Genomic DNA, 23,574 nt, shown 5'->3' with positions numbered 1-23,574 from the left:
TACAAAGAATACAGTTGAATAGGAAATTATAAATACAATTTTCAATTGAATGCTACTGACGCATTTTAACTGAAATATAAATAAATGTAAACAACCAATTTCATTAGCTCAATTTAAATTAACTTTTGTTTTTCAATACTTCCATAAATGTAAAATATTAGTCTAAATTGTTAATCATGTTTATATCTACTAAGACAGATGGAGTCATGTAGTCTGCTATGTGTTTTATGTTAGTTTTTACTACTTGGGTGGAGTAAAATTGTATTGTTTACAGAAGCTTATTTTGTCGCCAGTGGTTTACTGTTTACATATATCTCAATAATTAATAAATTTTTAAAAAGTAGGCATATAAAAAGGTGAGAAGACACAGTCTGCAGGAAAAAATCAACCAATCAGAAGATATACAGATGAGGATTTTTATATTTTCAACACTGCTGACTGATGTTTTGTACTACTGACAGGCACTGGACCATAAACACGTTGTACTATTGCAAAATCGAGACAAAGACAAAGCAGGCTAGAAATTATTTATGAAATAATTGGCTGATGGGAATAAATGTTTAATAAAATATAGTACAAGTAACCTTTACCCTAATTGTCATTTGGTTTTACTGTTTTCATAGATATTAAAAAATAGTACATATTAATAATCAACTAGTGTAATTGGAGCAATCGATGTCTGACCTAGATATCACTAAAAATTGTCAATAATAAAAAAAAACTACTATTAATTCCCTTCGTCTACTGTCGAGCTATATATGAGGCGAATGAATTATATATTTATGAGTATAAATGGGTACCTACTGTAGTAGGACTGTCTCTTATACACATCTAGATGTGTATAAGAGACAGTAAAATGGGGATGAAATATGAGTTCATTAGAAGAGTATATGTATTTTTTTATGTTTCTCATTCTTTTCATGTCACGGACAAGATTTTAATACTGCATACTACGATTTACATTCAATAGAGAAATGATGCTTGTTGATTCCAACTGACAAACACAATCTAACATCAAAATCCATGCATAAAATTATGATTTCAATCATGCATTTTTCTCCTATAAAACGAACTGTATCACTGTGTCTCAATGATGATATTTTATTTTTACCTAGCATTACTGTACACTTTTGTTTTTTATTATACAGTGTTCTTATAAAATGTGTTCTTATAAAAGAACCTCAATGGCATACTAATGATACAAATAACTGACTGTTTTTGGTATAAGCATGGACCTATTCTTATTAGGTCCATGTTATAAGGTTGTTTATTCTTGCACTAGTAGCAACATAAAGTTTGTTTAGCTTGGATTAAGTTAAGGCAGGCATTTCCAAATAATCAGGCCAGAGTAATAAACAATAGAAAGTTTTATGCATAGCTAAACTACTTTCCATGAGTATGGTTGCATTCCATCCAAAAACATATGTGGCAAAGACAAGCGAAACCAGTCACTCGTCGCAAAAATCGATTTCGAGTTATTAATACAGTGTTAGAGAGTAAAATAATAGCTATAAAATGGTAAAAAAAATTAAACACAGAGCTGTTTAAAGAACTACATATGAGAAATCAGCCTTCAAAGTTTATTATTTCAGGCATCTCTCATGCAGAAACTTTTATCAAATCCTTAAAAAATGTTGTTTTAACATTGCACATTGGGAAAATAACAGCATAGAATGATGTGTAGGTATATAAAGGTTAGTTTAGTGCAATAAAATAGATTTTCAAAAATTTGACATTCCAGCATGATTTGGCCATTTTCTCTGAAACTCGATTTGCGACGAGTGACTGGTTTGGCTTGTCTTTGCCACATATATATATTTATATATATTTATATATATACTTGAAGACTCCTCCACCTGTAGTTGCATTTCACACAGCACTAAAACCAACCTCACACCAATTAATGTTTTATCAATCCTCTTCACCGTTAGTTATTTACCTTGTACGTACATTTAGCTTGTCAGTAGTTTACGACTACAAACAAATTTCATGTGCACAAGTTGAATAATCGGTGAACTCAAGCGGATCAAGAATAAAAATGCAAGATATCTTTCTTATGCTTTCCGATGCATACACTGTCATCGATTACTAAAGATTGATCACTCAAATGAGGTTTCACAGAAGGGGGTTTCTGTCTTCCCTGATCATAAAAATGCCATGTTACTGTTCTATTATAACATAACCCTAATCTATCATCTAAATTGATTAGTTATCTGGTGGTATTAATAGTGCTCTGTGAATTAAATTTCAGACCGACTTTAATTTCAACAAGCGTACATTTTGACAACACATAGCAGAACATTAAAACAAGTTAGCTCATTAAACAATAAATTACCACATGGAAATCATCCTTCAGCATTTTATGTAATTAGTACCGGTACTTGGTCGCTACACTGGCTATATCAAAGGAGTTACATTAATTGGTAACATTCAATTCTGCATTTGATGATTATTGTATTGTATTATAATTATTATTAATATTTTGGTGATGACCATGGTGATGATGATGATGATGGTGATGATGATGATGATAATGATGATGATGATGACAAAAATGATAATTATGGTGATTAGATTATGATGATGAACATAATGATAATAATGATGATGATGATGATAAAGACAATGATAAAAATGATGACGATGATGATGATGATGATGATGCTGAGAATAGTGATGATAATGACGATAATACAGACGATATCATGATGATGATGATGCTGATGGCAATGGTAAGATGAAAATGATAACAACAATAACTTAAAAAATAACATTAATTCACGATAATGATAACGAAAATGAAATAATAATGTTATTAAAGACAGAAATTATGAATGATGAATGCTTTTACTGCCAAAACAACTTAGCAATTCATCATTGACTTGTGAAACATTGAAAGAAGGCCATACACTAAGCTTTGTTGCCCTTGGATCTAGATTCAACTCAACTCATACAGTTGCCTGTGGCAGTCATGTTGAATTCCACCCACGATAACGCCATTACTCAAAATTGCAAGCGGCTAGGCAGATCTAGTTGCTCAGAATGGTTATATCACATTTGACTAGTAACCGCTTGCTATAGTCAGGAACAGAATCCATGATACAAAAAGCTTTCCTGCAATTTTTATCATAAAAATTGAAGTTGAAATGATCACATGACATCTAGTCACAACCACTATTCAGGTGATTTGGAAAAAGAAATCACCGCCATCATTTTTGTTAATATTGGACCACCACATGAATGTACACCCACTCTCACAAATAAGGAGCGAGTCTCCCGCATGAGCCTACACTTTTTATGTCTCACGCCTATGTTGTATTATCTCACGCATCATAAAAATGTTATAAAATTAACATTTTTTTGATGGGCACGGTGAGATAGCCACGAACACACATTATTCTATGTAAATTTCTTATAACAAAGCTATACTGACTGACGATGGTAATCAGTAATTGTTTTAATAACATAGAGGGTGCTCTATTTTGTGATTTTTACATAGAGGGCGCTAAACACATTTTATTTCTTTGTCTCACGCAACAGATGCCAACAAAGCTGGCAGGTATATGATAAATTCTTGTTTCGTGGTAACTTTTAAAATTCTGTCAAAGTATCATATTTAATGTGAGACAAATATATGGGTATGATATGACATCATCATGTCTGTCAACGATTTTTTTGCGGCCCGCGGCAATGAATTAAAACTCTATGTTTACAGCCCGCCAATCAAAATTGGCTAGAAAACTTGTTTTTGACGGCCCAACAACAATCATATGTATAAAAGTAACATTAAAACTGAGAATAAAGTGATTCAAGGTTTTTTGGAAGCTCACTGGAAACATCAAAAATTGGGTGCGGCCCTCGGTGTTAAATCAAAAATTCACTTTGGCCCTCCGACAGATTTTTATGCTCACCCCTGATTTAGGTAATTCACACATCTGCCTACTTAACTTGATAGTCTGGATACTGCACTCTTATTTCCGGTGAATCTTCACACAAGGAAGTGTACTGTGTACAAAAAAGCTAATGTTAATCTCAACGTACTCAACTTTTGCTTTACTTTTTACTATAATAGTACAGATTACAATATTGCTTTTTCAAAATTTTATTTTTTATTTTGAATAGTTACTACTGTATCTAAAAAAAAAAATTTTTTTTTAGCGCCTTGAGGGCTGTATCAACTAGGTTTTATGAATGCCAGTAAAACGGAATAACTTCAGGATCAAATCTGTGCTCAGAAATATAAATTTCCTGAACACTTCATGGTCTCAACAAGCAGACGACAGGATGACGACAGGATGATTGTTACTGCATTAGATGCATGCTTTGACATTTCTCCTTTTGGCATGCCAAGACATTTTTGCATGGATATTTTCTTCATTGTCAAATAAAATATTGATGTTTGAAGTTGTCTAAATTTGTCAATATTACTTTTTAACAATCAACTGCTTTCCATTTGTGTTTTTAATTGACAGTAATAGATGAGAGGTTTGTGGTGAGTTTCAAGTTGATTTTTATGTCAAACTCAAGAAGTAGCTGCAGAGAAAACAACTCACAGGGTTCCTGAATAATGAGCTCCACCTTTAAAATACAAAAGTTCGTAGTGGATATACGAAAAGCCTTAGAAGGAAAAACATGAGCCTCTTGGGAGGATAATTAAGCCTTTTCTGAAAATGAGCACTCCTATTATAAGATTATTACTAGCCAGTTGATGGGATCAATGAGCCCTTCGATGAGTTGATTAACCCTAGGGCTATAGTATAGTCATGTACGATGCATGACCTTCAGTAGAAAAATGGTTCGTTTACTGGAAACTCTAAAAGTCATGTTCATGAGATTAGAATTTATGTTGTAAATAATATAAAATATGAATCTCTACAAAATAGTATAGTAAATGGGTGAGAGAAAAAAAAAACCAAAGTATTGGACATCATGGCATAATCAAAAGAAAGTGGACATGAGCAGGACATATCCTCCGTATGACAGGCAGCAAATGGAGTACAGCTCTAACATTATGGACACCATTAATGGGGAAAACGAACAAGGGAAGACAGAGAAAGAGATGGAGAGATGAAGTAGATCAGTACTGGAATGCTGTGAGCTAGTGAAATTTGGTGGCAATATGCTAAGGCCTTTGTACTGCAATGGGCCAACAATAGCTGACTATGATGATATTATCTTATCTCATATTACCTTATTTTAAGGGGCAGATCCATAGAATCATGTGACGTGCAGTGCACTGAGCAGCAGTGGCGGCGCCAGCGGAGGGGCAGCAGGGGCTGAAGCCCCCCCCACACCGGACAGGTCAAGCCCCCCATTGGACAGAGCTCGTTGGGCAGTCGGACTAAAAAATATATAAAAATAGGCCTACGCCAAGCCAAAACATGTCTATTACAATCAGAGAGTGTCATTTCTGGCCATCCAGAGGTTCCTATTCTTAAAAAAATTTCATTTGGGAGGGGGAACACCCTTTCAAAATCCTCCCCCTGCCTGGGCCTACCAGCCCAAGTCCCCCTGTCGGACAGCTCAGCCCCCCAGAAAATATATCCTAGAGCTGCCACTGCTGAGCAGTAGTTGGTGTCTGAGATTTCTGTTTAGAAATGTTTGACAATAGACACTGGTACCTGGAATTTATTTTGAAAAATGGCTTAGTTTGGAATACCGTGTTCCACTCATTCTCCTTTCATATGCGTGCGGCCTTTACAATAATTCCCTATATGGTGATTAAGTAAAACATCTTGGAATTTGCATGATGTTAGCTTCAATGTCAATAAAATGAAATTGTAACATGTAATAGATAAGCCTGGTAAACATAATGCATAATACATAATGTGCACACATCCAGAATAAATATCAGCTCAATGCATATAAAATATAAAATATAGGAAAGGTTTAGTACATAGTCTGTCCAGACAATCAAATTTCATGTGACATAAACATGTGAGATACCTAAATATGTTCATGATAAAATCACATCATAACCATATATAGGCACATCACGACTATATATGGGCACAACATGACCATATATAGGCACATCATAACCACATATAGGCACATCATGACTATATATGGGCACAACATGACCATATATAGGCACATCATAACCACATATAGGCACATTATGACTATATATGGGCATACAACAGTTTTTTGTTTCTCAAACAAAATTTAGCAGATGAGTTGATTTGCTGGTACAGGTTGTCAATTTCTTGCCTAATTGATTTACTTGTACGGAAGACTGAAGACCGACACTTATTAAATGCTCACTTGCACACAGTGCCATAGAAAGGTCAGGGCTTAATTAATATACAGAAGATGGTTTTCAAGCTCAGCGACTATGATTTATTGTAAATAGGTATAGGTCAAAGTGTATAATCATCTATTATATACAGTAATTTATTGTAACTGAATAGAGGACTAGTGGCATATTGCTAGATGCTGGCCATTCAATCACAATGGTGCCATTAATGGGAGCTGGAGTGCTTATGATCCCTGTTGAACATGACCCGTCAGATCCAAAAAGGAAATTTAGTTTTGTATTTTTAACATATTATTTTTGCTTAAAATGGCCCAATATTATTGAAGGGGTCCCCACTACAACTTCATTCCAAGACCCTTCTGGTCTACATATAAAAATGTCAGACCCAGCCACCCTCCCCAAGCACTTTCCTACTGCAAATTTGCTGAGAAAATATTAAGGTACCAGTAGTTAAAAATTGCTTTGTTCCCCCAGCTAGCGCCCTCTCACTTTTTCACCGCCATGAATCTGGACTAGCTCAACAACAAGATATACCACTGCCCAGCGCAGAATCTTTATTTGCTCCATGCCTTACTGGTTTTGGATGATAGAGCTTGCATTGTATTAAAAGGCTTACATGATCTGTGTTCTTTTTTTCTCTTCCCTTTCTTATTTCTTGCATTAGAGGAAAATGTCTTACACTGTATGTATAATAATATCTCTCTCTCTCTCTTGTAAATTGGGTCACTCTGGGTAATCGTTTGTGAAGAGATGAAAATCAATGATCATGGCACAAACTTGAAAATGTTCAAAAAATGAAACATTATATCACAGAGAGCATTTGTTCATCCGTTTGGCTAAATTAGAATAAAAACACTCACATAAAACAATCACAGACTGACAGGAATTCTTTAGGGAATTTTCGTAAATTATATGGATTAAGGTGTATGGTTACAAATACACTACAAAACACAGCAATCTAACCAACTTCAGATAGTGGTTCTTGTACAGTACACCAGTTTAAGTTACATCATTGAACACGTTTTTAAAATAAAACCATGACAAAAAGAGTAACATACGTCAGTTTGTCGTTAAGAGCTGTAGTGACTAAGTAACACGCATCGTCCGCAGGGAGTCGTTTCAACCATTTGTTGTAGCTGTGCGCACTGTTAATGGTCATGCCACTGGTTACATACTGCCGACTGGCTTCTAGTCTTTCTTATCGGATAACCAGTTCGACGTTGCATGTAGCTAAACAAAGTTTGTCATTTCTTATTTCGTATCTGGAACGGCTGGATTATTAACAGATCAAAAATTATTTTTAAACAATTTATGAATCTTCGTAAAATGTGTTGAATGATAAGCACCTTGAAAAATTTATTCTTGAGGCTAAATTAATTGACTAAAAGTTTGGTTGGGTTTTTTTTAATGTTTTATCATGCTCCTTTTTTACAATCAAACTTCTATTTTCATCTAAATATTGATAAACATTATTACACTTTAATGTGGCAATATTTATTATTATTATTATTATTATTAATATTACAAACATGAGATTTCTTTTGCACAAAGCTTTCACCAAACAGATGGGATATAATCACACAGAGATCATGTGCATTAATACAAGAAGCCCCACCATATGGGTAAAATCTTACAACGTAAGATAAATCTGCTGTAGTCTAAAAGAACTAATTTTACAGTTTTTAATTTTAAAATTGAATATAAAAGCTACTTATCAACTTATGAATCACCAGGTACATATTATATAACTTATAAACTAATAAAAAAAATATTTAAAAAAATTATACAATGCAAAATTAAACAGGATTATACAACATTAATGTATATCTGTATGTATAAATAGGCACAAGGCATGGTCCAGTAACAAATAATTGATATATACCTATATAAGTTGCATAATATTATCATTGTGGCTTATTTTTTTCAAAATTACAACCACTATCCTTAAATAACATACAGGCATTTGTGATAAAGTCAAATATATTATTGCAGTGAGTCTTGGATCTAATATGGTACCGCTTGATTGTGGACCTCTAAATGGTATAAAAAATAACTGATCATTGTACCTTAAGTCATAAAATGAAAGATTTTCAGCAATTTTTAATTTATCTACAAGTCATTTGATATAATTAGAATGGCAGAATTATTTACCTTAAAACATGGCCTTAAACTTTGCCCTCAACTTCACTGGATCAAATATTGATGATAGAATTAAAATTGATCTTGGAGGAGAAATTTTAATGATGCTTTTATCTGTTTTTAATACTGTAAAATAAATTATTAAGTTTCGCATGGGATTAAAGCCTTACTGAAAAATCAAATGAAAAAAGAATTGCATTGTTGCTCTTATTTTGTTTTCAATTTTTATTTTCTTAATTTGAAAATTTCTGCAATTTTATATTTATGTTTTGTTTAAATTGTTACTTTTACTTTCAGGTTGAATTTCCCCTTTCCCTGTATTCTACTACATGATATAATAGGTAAATGTCATATAAATTATTACTATTGAAAATATAACAACTGAAATTTCTAAGGCCCAAAAGTTTACTTTTACTTAAAATTTACTTAATTGCTGTCAGTTATCAGATGCTATAACTCTAGCACAATATCAAGAAAATTAATTTTCGATAAATTTCAGTTTCACAGTTGATCCGTATCTGTTCCCATTTGGTAATCATTTCATAGAATAACTACGTAGTCTAGACATTTATTTGATGTAATTTTATAATCGATGACCTTATATGACCTTACTTGACGTTATGAGTTTTTTTGAGCACTGACACAGTTCTGCACTGCATGCAGATCATTGGTCGTATTTGTAAGTAGAATACAAAATATCATTTGAAAAAATATTAATATATTTATTACCAACATCATAATAGTATATAAAGGAAGGAGGATAAAACAAATAGTTTCCTTAAACTGTTAAATTCTATTAAATGCAATCACTGTAAAACCAAAAAATAAGAAAAATAATATGATCGTGAACAAGGTGATGATGATGATAAAGCTGGAATGATGATTATGATAATGATGATTATGACAATGATGATATTCAATTAATGTTTACTTTTAAATCATTATATTTTTTACATACACATTATAAATAAAACTAGTGGCAGATTCAGGGGGTCTTCTAACCGGCTAGTACCCACCTCTCCCACCCTCCCTAAATTTTTCCAAATTTTAAAAAATGAAGAAAGAAAATCATATTCAAATCTGACAGTTACCATTATAATGCAGAAGAACAGATAATTTATATTTTTTGGGGTGTTTGTCCAATGAGAATAATATATATAGCAAGTTTTTCACAAAAATCTTTAACATTGGAAATGTACAAAAAAAAACAAAATGGACCTGAACTATTTATACATCATAGTAATTTTTTTCTAATAATTAAATTACAATGGTGAATGAAACTTCCATGCAAATAGAGTACCTGAAAACAGTTTAGAAAAAATTGGATAATATAAATATTATTAACATGAACACAATCCTTAGTGTAAATACATGAAACTTCATGTCCTTGATGCTTAGTATATATTAAACAATTATATACTGTACTTTGATAAATGTGAATTCATACAAGCTAATATTTAGTGCTACAGTAGAAATTATTTTCTGTACTAAAATTACATATAGAGGACACTGTTCACTTCATCTAATTATAGTTGTTACACATACAGTAGAAATAAGGGGGTCATGTTATACTTTATGTACTTGATTCAACACATTAAATTTGGCATTAATAACATTAAAATATTTTCTAATTATCTACCGCGTATTCTTCATTATTCTGTCAAGTTTCTTCTTATTCTATTCTTGTGCATTATCCATTTAGGAGAGACATTAAAACTACTCTCTGATTATACTGAAGTCTACTGCTGACTAAGGATTTTAATTTATGAAAAATGTAGATGGACTATAGATATTTGAACTACAAATACTATAGTTCCGGTTTGCTACCATTTCTGAATATTTATGATCCCTTAAAATCTCTACATATTTATTAGTTGCTTCAACTTTATTTAGAGTCTTGTTTTTTTCTCTCATAAATCAGAGATGACAAAATTAGCATGCAAACATTTGTAAAAACAGAAAGTTTTTAATGATGAAGCGGTAGAGCATACCGCAAAGTGAATCACTAAGAGCTATTTAATGGGGCATGCTAACTAAGATATTGAGAATTATTAGCAGATGAACAGCAATAATGATTTCCGAGTTTCTCGCAGCAAAAAATATCTCCCTCAAAATAGACCTTAAAATATAAAAATGAGCAATTTTAAATATTTATTTTATTTCCTGAAGTGTTCTGTAATTTCTATCAGACAATGCAGTTTCAAAACTATAATCTCAATAATAGTTGTATTAGCAATAAATATTATTTTATTATTTTTTATGGTACACTAGAAACAACTATTAAAAAAATAACAATGAAACGCTGATCAGTTATTGGCTTCAATAAGACATTACCAGTTTCATTGTGGGTAATCTAAAATTAGACTTAGTTTTTACTGACTATTTACAAATTATTATAATTATTAAATAGTTCCATGGGTTTCCAAAATTGTACTTGTGAATGTAAAAGTCATTGAATTAATACAATATTAGTCTGAATAATATAACCAGAAGCATATATATAGTTCTATTAACACTGTCAGTATCTTGTAAACATCAATTAAAGACTGAATTATTTAAACAAGACATTCTTAAGTATTTTAGCACTGCATAGTAGCTCCTCATTCAATATATACACTATAGAAAATCGCTCCCTAATGGTTTGTTATGGGTAAACACTGCAGATTCAATTGTTTTTTACAAAGTCTTATTGACTCAGCCGAAACATGTGCGATTAACCAGGTTATGAAGCAATATATAGAGCAAACATCTAGCGAAAACAGGGCACCGTTAAATCTAAATCTGTTTAGAAATGAATTTGGGACATGAAAATGGAATCGATGAAACGTATTTACTTTAGTTGTCAGCTTAAAATGTCTGCATGATTTGCAATCAGCAATGATGTCTGAGTTTTAATTATTATTATTATTCAAGTACCAACCTAAGAATGATGATAATAATAATATTAATAATATTTATTTGGCAAATATACAGATTTAAAATAATATATATTGCCTTGATAGGGAATGGGCGAAAGCCAAAACTAGATATGCTCCCTATCCTTCATATTATGAAATACACTAGTACAAAAAACAATCGAAATTAATCAGAAATATTAAAAGATATAAAATGCTTAACTGAATTATTCTTAAAAGAGGAAACATTAACAGAGTTTTGAAGTAAAGGAGGTAGTTCTTTCCACAGTCCGGGAAAGGACACAAAAGCAGAGTTTATCAAATATTGCTTTTGGCTTTCCAGGGAATAAGATAATTATAATGGAAATGTAGTGATGATAATAATTATAATAATAATAATTAATATACTTTATTTTTACATGGATACACTTGATTCACCTGAGGGTGTTTTTCGTCAAGGCCTTGCAAGGCCATATGTAAAGTAACAAATAAGGAAAATATTAAAAGTAAAAGAACGAAGAAAACTACATTTAAACAAAAGGTTAGCAATTTACTGTAGATACTGAATAATATATTAAACAAAATAAATAAATCTCATGAATAATTTTAAAAAACTGTTTTGTGCTGGACAGTTTCGTTAATATAAATTATTACAGTTTCACATTAGTTTGGCATTTGAACTACAGGATTGCTTTCCTTTAATCTTTATAAAAAAAATATTTGTTATTGTTAAAAATAGTTAAGTTTCTGAGTTCGTTTATAACCATTAACAATGTTGTCAAAACACAATGACATTTTGTAACATACTATGACTTTCAATTGTGTTTTATGAAGTTTTATGGTAACACTCACTTAATTGCTTTATGCTTTTAAATTTTACTCAATGACTGTAATAAAACTTGCAATTTAAAATTATATTTTAGAAAGTTTTCTGTTATCACCCACTTGCTTTGTATTTTTAACTTTTATATACTCAATGACCCTGATACAACTTATCAGAATCAAGTGTACAGAGTCTTAATGAAAACAAAAGGTAATTTAATTGAGTAATACCTTAAGCAAAATTGGATAATTCAGAGAAAATCAATACAGTATCTAATATGCCCTAGGAATCCACTCAAATAGCCTACGAAAAATAATCACTCTTCCACCAATATCTAATAATCCACCCACCGTTTAATTTACCCATAAAGTAATTGATAACATCATGTTTTTAGTATTTTTTAATGCAACTGATGATAATACATCCACGCCCTCTAGTTTATTCAATTGGTTTAAATTATATTCAGGATTTTTTTAATTCACCTGTAATTTATATGTTAATAATAAATCCATGCTTACAAGTTTATACATAGCCTTATCTAAATTTAATCAGATAATATCATATCTGGTTTTTAGTCAAAACCACAATTCATTTTCAATATTAATATATCTAAGCTTTTTGAGGTTAATTTTACCATTATTCATCAGTAAAATAATTAATCTAAGATTTTTAGTACAACAAGCATAATCCATCTGTTAATATTACATCTAAGCATTTTAGTTTACCCATAATGCAACTGGAAATAATAGTAACGCATCTTTTATTCCCATATACCTTATAAATCTATGCTCTGTAGCAATAACCCATAATGAATCAGGTAAAAATACAATGCTTTCTAATTGCTAATGCATTTCGGAAAATATTACTGGGTCTAGTTGATACATAGAAGTGTCTGGCACAACAGACTTGGGCTTTTAATCGAAAGATTAAATTAATTGAGTAAGATTTGGTTCTTGAACTATGGGCCACAACCAAAAATTAGGTCGCCAAATAAATTAAAGATTTGCTAGACGAGAACTGCTGCTATAATTTATTCTTTCACCAAGAGGTTAGGTGGTATTAACACTCTGACAGCCAAGGGTTTGAAAAAATAGTATCAGCCACTGCCAAACATTTTCGCGAATTTTAACACTTTTCCGAAGCTTGTTGAGAGTGCATATGTGACCAGATTGACATGTAACAAATATTACAAGAACTACACACACCTTTGCTTTACAATCGCACCAAACTCTTTATTCTAATGACAATCTGTAAACCTTAACAGTAAAATGAAAATGACTCACTTTTCTAGATTTACGCAATTTCGCACAACGAAGCTGAGATAATCACGATTTCGTTAAAGTACATCAATACCGCTACGCTCAATGTAAACAAACAAATAGTGAAATACTTACGTTCCAGACTGAATATACATGTAGTGTTAAAAAATTGTTGGTACATGTTGGTAATTACCCCATCTATCGGATTCTGTAAAAAAACCTGAAACACAGAGATCTCTGTGTTTGGCGGTTAAGCGTTGTGCAACCAAACACGGACATCTGCATGTTTGGTGGGCAGAGTATTAATGGTTTGCAATGAAATTGATCCTCACTGCAGAGGAGGTTAAACATTAAGCATGATTTGATAAAAAAAAATGAAAAAAGTCTGTTGTGACCAAAAAGAAACATTATTTAATTAAATTTTAAAGGCTACAGTATAATACAAAAGGTAATATTACATGCTCAACTTTCTCCATAATCTATATGGCAAAATGGTATCTAATTTATTAATAATGCATTCAGTTTTATTGCAGGCTTTCTCATTTTGCCAAATTGCAAATGATAATATTTAATTCATGTTTTCTAGTTTCATAATCACACATGCATGATAATAAATGAGGTATGAACAAATACCCATTAATGATATTATAGATAAAAAAAACTAAAAAATTCAATATCTTGTAATATATATATGCAATTTTACAGTTGTAAAATAAACCTGTAATATTATATCCACATCTTTATGCAATTCATAATGCAATATCACATTCATGTCCTCTGTTATATCCACATATATATAGATAAAAAGGGGTAAATATAACATCACAAACAGTATTTCATTTCATTTATTTTACTATTTAATTTTGATCTGATTGGAAGTTTTAGGCATTTTTATAGTGTTTTTGATGTTTGTTATTTTTACGGATATTGTTTTGCTGTATTTTTATACATTCTTATACTCTATATTTTATCGTATATTTATATATCATGTATTTTAAATATTTTAATGAAAATTTACTCTTTCCATTTTATTGGACCAAATGAGTGTGTGAGTGTGTTCTTTTTTTATTTCATTCCTTTATTAGTACATGTGATCCACTACTGAGATCAGCGCTGTGTCACTGAAAGTGTTATCATTTTAAAGGCAGAAAAAAAAAAAAAAGTAAATAACATTAATTGCGGTTCTAGACAAGACTCATAAGAAGTTGCATGAAAATATTTTTCACAGCTTTGAATCCCATCATCAAATTACGCACTTATCCTGCTAGTCTGATGTTTATTAACACTCATCCATAATATAGAGCTTGGCAGGAATTTGCGATTCCTTCATTAGGGAAGTGTGGAATAGCAGTATGCGAAGTTCATGGTTTGAATTAAAGAAGTCGCTTGTATCTGAGCAATTGTTGTACGATTAATCCATCCGTGTGGAGTACTTGCTCTGATTCTTCAGTAATGAAACTGAAGTAAATATCCCGAGGCTAATTTCGATGAAGCATGCATATCATTATGAACAATAAATACGCAACCATATAATTATTGGAACGCATCTTTAGAAAGATGAAAACATATTTATTCACTAATAAACTTGAACACTCAAATCCTATAGCGTTGCTTTATAAACTTAATAGCTTTAAATGCATAATTAATAACGTTCCGTTATACATTACATTTTATACTCTTAAATTAGCTGATAATCAACTGAATATCATCTATGGTCAGAGATAACAAAAATATATAGATTTGTATCTCATTGAATGATGATAATTAGCAATATAAGATATTACTACTTTACATTTCAAATGAGCAATTCTATGTACTGTATTACGATTTTCAAAATAGAAACATGTAATCAAACAGAATGTTTTGTGTAAAATGGTTCAGTGTGAGATTGAAGAGGTAGGTGGGTGGGGAATAGGGCTATGTATTTCATTGCCATATAGTAGAACAGTTTATTGGTTGAATTGTCTGTTTATTTTTATAAAAGATTTAACCATATTTTATGAATTTATTTTATGTAAAAATTGGGGGTTTTTAAAATATTTTTTCAACATAAAATCCTTCCAGATTTAATTGTATAATCCTAATAAATCTAATTTAATGAATTAAATTCACATAAATTATAATTGTAACAATAAGGGTGTTAGGCAGTTTTGACTATAAATTTTCATTTATTTAACATTGATGCTTTATTTTATTATGTGATATTAGAAATCGTGTATTTTGTAAATACAATACTATGGCAAAACATACTTTTGGTATCGTAAAATTAATGTTTCAACTTGTAAGCATATTACACTATATCCAGAAAAATTAGAAGAGAATAGTATTTATTTATTTATTCAAATTCAAAGTTTTATGTTGTTATTGATATTCGCCATGCAAACCTTCAAGATATATTTCATTCTGATCATCAAATTGCTTATGGTAGTTCTAGGATAAATTACAAGCACTAACTGCACACAACGGTTGTTGGCCGACGTAATTCTATGGCGAACGCAACAACCATGGTCAATAGATCGTTTTTAATGACGATCCGTTCAGACTGCCAATGACAATCAGCAGACGACGTTGCATCGTCTATCGCTCAGTACTGGGAGCGAAGTTGGATCTGTCGTGCGATGGTCGTACGACTTTATAAAATATAAATACACATCAATCAATACAATAGAAAATGTCAAATACATGGATACAAACATTCAATACTTGCAAAATATACTGTTCGTGTACACAGGACAATCTGAAAAATAGGCAGGGATGAAGCCGAGGCCTCCTCCTCCTACTCTCACAGGCCATAGCCTTGCCTAGTTATGAATCATCGCACGATTTTACCAGTCTGCACCGATCAAAAAGTGACTACTTTATTTTCTCAAATGCTTTAAGAAATGTTTATTTCTTTGACGAATGTCTATCGAAATAGCATTACAAACAAGTTCTTACTGTATATCAATAGTTATTCATAGTGTCTGTACTGTACTGCTGATGCGTAACGTTGCTAGGTCTGTGAGTTAACGCGTACTGCAGGAGCACAAATCAGCATACGCACAGCTAAATGTAAAAAACGCACACATATGTGATCATATCACTATAGCAACTGATGACTGCTACAACATTTGGTTATCAAAATCATGTCAAAACTAACATTAATAGACGGCGATTGACTTATAAAGCAATTAGTAGAGCATTCATCATACACTAGCAGAAAATTATTTTACTTAGGTTAGATTTCATGCATTCAAAATTTTCCTTCAGACCTTGCAAGCCCTCAGGAAATGTTTTTCAAGCATTAAATCTAACTTTCATATAATAATTTTCCTATAGTGTACTATGCACAGCTTTACTAATTGCTTACTATTTATCATTAAAAAATAATTTTGTTATTTTCTTGACATATTCAATATTTCATTTATAACTTTAGAGTTGACTGTACTTTCAATTATCTTTGATTAATTGATCTATTAATACAGGTCTCCCTCCAATTAAAGACCACTAGTGGGACCTGAGTTTTCATGGTCCTAGCAGCCTTGGTCTCTATAGAATAATAAAGATAAAAGACATTTGTTACTATTGGACCACAGAAAAGTGGTCGTTAATTGGTGGGAGACCTGTATGCTTTATTTTTTGTTTGATCCATTCAACAATAATTAGACAATAGAATATGCTTCGGTTGTGATAGCTGCATCCTCCACAATTTATTTCTTTCTTTTAGTTATAACATATTGAAACCAAATTTTAATCAATCAATTAGGGAGTCTAATTGTTTTTATGTACTGTACAAAACTAAAATCCTAAAGGGTCATTCACAACTATCAACATTTCACAAAGAGTACAAACAGTACTCCCCTTCTCCCCCACACCTCAAAAGTGTACAAAAAATGTTGATTTTGCAAACCAATCTCCATTTTTTTGTGAAGTCAACTAAAGCAATATACTTGGTTATAATATTATATCCATGGTTACATTATAATTTTACCATTATTCTACATATTATTTTGAATCAACAAATATGCATATGTAAAAGTGTATCTATCCTCTCTTCCCTAGCGTAGTAGTTTGTAGACTTGTGAAAACGTTGATAATGTTAAACGACCGCTAATATTTCACAAGTCTTAGATTCTGTGGTTGAAAATCAAACATTTTAACTACCAAGCTTTAGCTCTTGACATTTATTTTATTACCGGTAGTTATTTCTCAAGTATAAGCCCACCCCTAGTTTGAATTGATTTCTGGACTAATAATTTACCTTCTGTAATGTCCACTAATTTAAATATTGAAATATTTTATTGTCCTATTTAGTCTGTCCATAATAAATGTATGTATATATAATTAAACATTTGTTCAGCTCTTGGTTGGTCAGGATTTTAAATAGAGAGTGTCAAACTGTTAAAATTAATCCTGAAGATATATACTGAAGTATATATATACCTGGTAGGTTCCAACACAACTGCGCTGATTACTAGCCACAATATGGAATAATAATATAATTTCACTTAATAATTTAATTTGGTGTTCAATGTGTTCCATATGTGTTTGATCCAATGACCGGGGTAGTAATGTGAAGCGCTTAGAGGCTTTGTTAAGGCATTAAGCGCTATATAAGAACGACATATTATTATTATTATTATGATTATTGAAATGTTTTATTGGCCTATTTGGTTCATAATAAGGATATGTTGTATTATATTAATTACACATTTGTTAAGCTCTTGGTTGGTCAAGCTTTTAAATATACAATGTCGAACCTTAGAAACTAATCACAAATATATATATATGAATGCTTTATTGGCCTATTCAATTTGTGCCCATAGTGTATATATGTTGTATTATTACATATTAATTACACATTTGTTCAGCTCTTGGTTGGTCAAGCTTTTAAATATACAATGTCAAACCTTAGAAACTAATCACAAAGATATATATATGAATGCTTTATTGGCCTATTCAATTTGTGCCCATAGTGTATATATGTTGTATTATTACATATTAATTACACATTTGTTCAGCTCTTGGTTGGTCAAGCTTTTAAATATACAATGTCGAACCTTAGAAACTAATCACAAAGATATATATATGAATGCTTTATTGGCCTATTCAATTTGTGCCCATAGTGTATATATGTTGTATTATTACATATTAATTACACATTTGTTCAGCTTGTTGTTGGTCAGGACTTTAAACATACAGTGTCAAACCTTTAGAATTAATCCCAAAGAGATTTAGAAATTTAATGGAAATCTACTTAAATGGGTTCCCCAAACCAAACCAAAGAGTATAGAATGCCAAGAGTTCCGACTGCCCTGATTTTGTTTTTGTATGCACGCAATGAAATGTCAAAAAAAGTACTTCTAGAAGATAGGTGGCGCCCTATTAGAATTTGAATGGGTACATTCTTCTCAAGGATGCCCTCTAATTCATGGTAGTAGATTTTGTATGCACGGAATGAAACATTAAAAAAATATACTGTACTACCAGGAAATGGGGGCTCCCTATTAGAATTCAAATAGGTACATTCTTCTGAAGGACGTGTCAGCTCTAGGATGTATTTTCAGAGGGGGGCTTAGCTGTCTGACGGGGGATTGAGATTGTATGCCCGAGCTGGGGGGGGGAGCAGGGGTTGAGAGAAGGTTCCCCCTCCTAAATGAGATTTTTTTAAGAATAGCAACCTCTGGATGGCCGGAAAAGGCAGTCTCAGACTGTTACAGACATGTGTTGGCTTGGTGTGGGCCTATTTATGTATTTTTTATGGTCTGACTGCCCGACGGGGGGAAGCTTGACCTGTCCGGTGGGAAAAATAGTCTGCCTAGTTAATGATTTTAATGACTACAATAAAATAAAAATCTTGATATTATAATTATTAACATGAATTAATTAACCTGTAATAATGAAGGTAGTCGCACTGTATCATTAATATTACCATCACTAATTGTTAATCATCACCACAATCATCATAATCATCAACTGTTATCATGATTATTGACATGTATTATTATCATGGTTATTGCCATATTTACCATAGCAACAATTGCATTCTATAATCATTATGATCATCAATGATACCATCATGATCATCACAATCTATTATCATCATCATAGACACTGCCATCGCCACCTAATAATATTATGACCATCAACGATATTAGCACCAACACCATCTATATTATCATGACCATTACAATTCACTTTATCATCATAATATGCCACCTATAGTAATGGGCAACCTGTTTAGGAGTAAGTACGGTCATGATATATGACTGATGGTCCCAATGATACAGATGACCATCAGCTATAACATCATGAACACTGCATTTTAATCACATTTAAATTATAATGACCATCACTAAATCTGCATGGACCATCAATTATGATTTTTATAAGGATCCCAAATGATTAGCTGTTGATGTATGGTTCACTCTCATTAAGGAGGTATAAATCATTGCTAACAGCAGTAGATTTCTGTATCTGTCCAGGAACTACATAATGTACCAAACTGTACAATAATTTTCCTAAATATATAATACAATATAATAAAAAAAAATTCCAATATCATCATGACACCACCATCTACAACCTACAGTATGACCCCATTATATCACCATGACCCCTTTCTCCACCAATATCACCATGACAATGATCATCCCTATTCATTACCCTTGAAATCACTGCCCTGTGTCATGTGCCAGATATACAGAACAAATAGATAAATAGGCTACTGTTTAATATACAGTACTTACAGTATAATAAAGAAATCAGAGAAAGTCTAATAAATTAAGCACACATAAGTTTGGGATTTAAATGCTAAAAAAATGAACAAAATTTATATTACCTTAAGATACAAATTTTATCTTCGCAGTATTTTAAAATCCTTGACAAAGATGATTATGAATATGAATCATTGACTGAAAGAAAATATAAAATAGAGAAACGTCGCCAATCTTGATACAAAATAGTCCTGTAATCGCAACTGCAATAGATGAAAAAAATATGGAAATCTTGCGCGAAAAATTAAGCAATGAGCAAATATACCGCAAAAATTGTCCAGATATTTGTTGCAATTGTCATTTAGTCAGTTGATATTTACAATATCATCTAAACCACATAGCAGCTACTAGGCTATGAGACTGTTGGATGTGCAATACAAATGCAGCATCAAACTAATATATTTAATTGCAAGATTATGAGCGAATCGGGTGAGTCCATTCTCAGAACGGGTATACTATACTTCACAGATTATGCTAATTAAGAAAAGATCAAATAAAAAAAGTGGTACAGTCCAGATTATTATTAACATGTACTTGTATGTGTGGCTGATGTATATATAATTATGTTCACATACACAATGCACAGAAAGCTTTGTTAATGTCCCTGTAGATACCAGTATGTTCAGAATCACCTTGCTGATATCTTTTCAAGATAATCTTGGTAATTACACAGAATAATTTTAGCAATTACACAGAATGAATTGACATGTATGATACATGGAAAAAATATTATTGGATGAAGTATGTTAATGATTATACGGAGAATTGTAGAGGTTGCTATTAATGGATTAGTCCAAAAACTGGATTAATGTCTTCGTAACTCATTTGTTGATTCATGTCAAAAAAATTTAATGCTTTTTTCGTAATCAATTTAAGTGATTTATTGCGACATAATGCATTCGGTAATTTTATTTGTGAAAAATAGTGTCAAAATTAAAATTATTATTATGTTATATTGATGCTTATAACAGAATAAATGATTTCAGCTTAGAAGGCCCTCACCCTGCAGTGGGTCAATGATGGATGAAATGATGACGAAGATGATGATGATGATGATGACGATGGCGGCGACGACGATGTGATGCTGATGATGACGATGATGATGATGATGACGACGACGATGATGATTATTGATGCGGTAATTATTATTATCATTATTGTATTTAACCTTTATTGATTGTCATCATTGTTATTATCAACATTATCATTATTATGACAATGTCTGCAATGATGTTATTGCATACAAATTGTAATGTTAAAGTTTTATTATTTAGTGGAATATTTAATTATTTTTTAAACTGGTTTAATTTTACATTGCTACTTTAAGTTTTCTTTTCTTTGTTCAAATTAATATACCTACTTTTTAAACCTTTTGTTTATGTTGAATTCTAGTTTACAGTAGTATTCATAGATACTTTTGTTAAGCTTTGTCGTAACTGCTTTTGTTTTCTTTGACTTAAGCACTTTGTTTAGTTTTTTATTTATTTTTTTTCCCTTTATTCACTGCTTAAATCTTTCTTACTTTAAGATTGACTGCACCACTTTACTGTGTGTTGCCCCTGTTACAAAAGTGAAATGCTGAATAAATTGTTATTATTATTATTAGTATATTTTTTTGTATTTTTTGTATTATATTAAATAATATGTAGTTGTTATTTAAGGTGCCCAACTATTTGCCAACAGTTTGGGCTGCTTTGTGTCTTTTAAGACTATTACTATTAATATTTTGCCTGAATAAATAAACAAATTTAAATTTGTTAAATGTATTCATTGTTTTCTTTGACGATTTGGTTGCTTCTTTCACTTTTCATTAAAAACATTATTACAATTATTTATTAATAATAGAATACATTCCATTACATTATATCTTGTTATTGTTGTCTATCAGAGCAGTATCTAGCAAAACAACACAGAGAGAATATAATAATGTAATAGGGTTTATAATAGCGCAAATGCAGATATACAGAGGCTCATAAATGCAGAAGCTTAAAGGGTATTACACACTCAATCTAAATTGTTTTTATTTTCCAATTCAAATTTTGCATCTGTTTCTATATTGTTAAGAATGAGACTAGAAATAGATCTAATCAAATTATGGCGTGAGAGGAGGTATCGCTAGTATTTGTAAATCCTTCAATTTTAAACATCTTGTTTTATTTTCACATACCTGTACTAGTATTCTTCAAATCATCTTTAAATATAAAACAACTGGTCTTTGAATTTTCAAGCAATTGGCTACTGAAACAATAACATTTGAGGGCCAAATTCAGCGACAGATACAAAATTGAGACAAAATAATGTTATATTATAATTTTCGGGACAGTTGATTAAGAACAAAACTAAGTCTAAATCCAGCAGTTGAGACAAAATAATTTTGACAGTGACCGACTATGGCAAAAAAAAAAAATCTTAAAATCCAGTCTTCAAATACATGTTGGACCGAAAATATAAATAGTCATATCTGTTGCTATTTGCTATCCGATTTTAACAATTTTTGCAACAATTATTATCTTTTGACCTCTAGATTAAAAAAATCACATAATTTTATTTTTCATTTTTTGAGACAAGAGCCTGATCTTTATAAAATTATCTATAAAATGTTAAATTATACAAAATTAAAAGATTAAATATTTTGGGTTTCATGATTTCAAAAAAGACATATTTGCTGATATATAAAATCATGAAATGTTAAGGTCATATGGTTCATAATATAAATCATGTGTTTTGAAAATAATAAAGGAAGATAATTACCATTTAGTTATAAATAGTCGTATTCACATTGCCAGGTGCGGAGAAGAGTTATAATACGTCAGAGACAACAGATACTTATCCTGCAGGAAAAACGATGGATGCTGGAAAAAAACATGAAAATAATTAGCACTGCAAGAAAGGCTTACAAGTATCACAAATTCTACTCAATCGATGTAAAATCATATCTAATTGCTTTACTTTGTAATAAAAAGTTGAGAGACAAAATAGGCCTATTATACATTAGGCCTATACCATCTTTACTTATACATTATTTACACTCAAACCTCAGAATTGCAATATGTATCTTATGTTTTTATTGTATTTATCCAAACATAAATGCCTTGCCATTTTTGTTTTGAATACGTTTGTAGTTTTAGTTAGCCTATTACAGAAAGCACTTTAAAGGGAGGATCCACACGAAAAACTATTTTTTATACAGTATGTTGTATAACTGAAAAAAATTTAAAAAAACAAAAAAAGCATATTTTTTAACACTTGGGAGAGGTTAATGAAATACAGATTTTTGAATATTTAAAAATGAGGAGGAAAGGTGGAAAAAAGGATGGTTAATACCACTTTTACACCCAGTTTTTAAATATTTAAAAAATCTGTATCATTAACCATTAACCACTTCTGAGATTTTTGTCAAATATACTTTTTGTGTCATAGCAAAAATTAGTTGTACAATATCAAC

The 23,574-nt window shown here is 31.1% G+C and overlaps 1 protein-coding gene across 1 annotated transcript in view; it reads right to left on the bottom strand.

Annotated features, from left to right (window-relative positions):
• Positions 1-22,981, bottom strand: part of LOC117120750 (NACHT domain- and WD repeat-containing protein 1-like) — a 69,787-nt gene extending 46,806 nt beyond the window's left edge. Inside the window, exons 1-3 of the mRNA XM_033265830.1 lie at positions 22,881-22,981; positions 22,297-22,367; positions 20,195-20,267 (exon numbers count right to left, since the gene is read on the bottom strand). The gene's annotated coding sequence lies outside the window, so the exon portion shown is untranslated. The remainder of the gene's footprint in view (positions 1-20,194; positions 20,268-22,296; positions 22,368-22,880) is intronic.
• Between the last annotated feature and the right edge of the window lie 593 nt (positions 22,982-23,574).

Source organism: Anneissia japonica, unplaced genomic scaffold (assembly GCF_011630105.1).
Source record: "Anneissia japonica isolate Jap-2015-1 unplaced genomic scaffold, ASM1163010v1 scaffold69_len1423075_cov170, whole genome shotgun sequence".
In the NCBI taxonomy this organism is placed as follows: Eukaryota; Metazoa; Echinodermata; class Crinoidea; order Comatulida; family Comatulidae; genus Anneissia; species Anneissia japonica.
The sequence above is the reverse complement of the archived record's forward strand: the minus strand, read 5'-3'. Positions and strand labels throughout refer to the sequence as shown.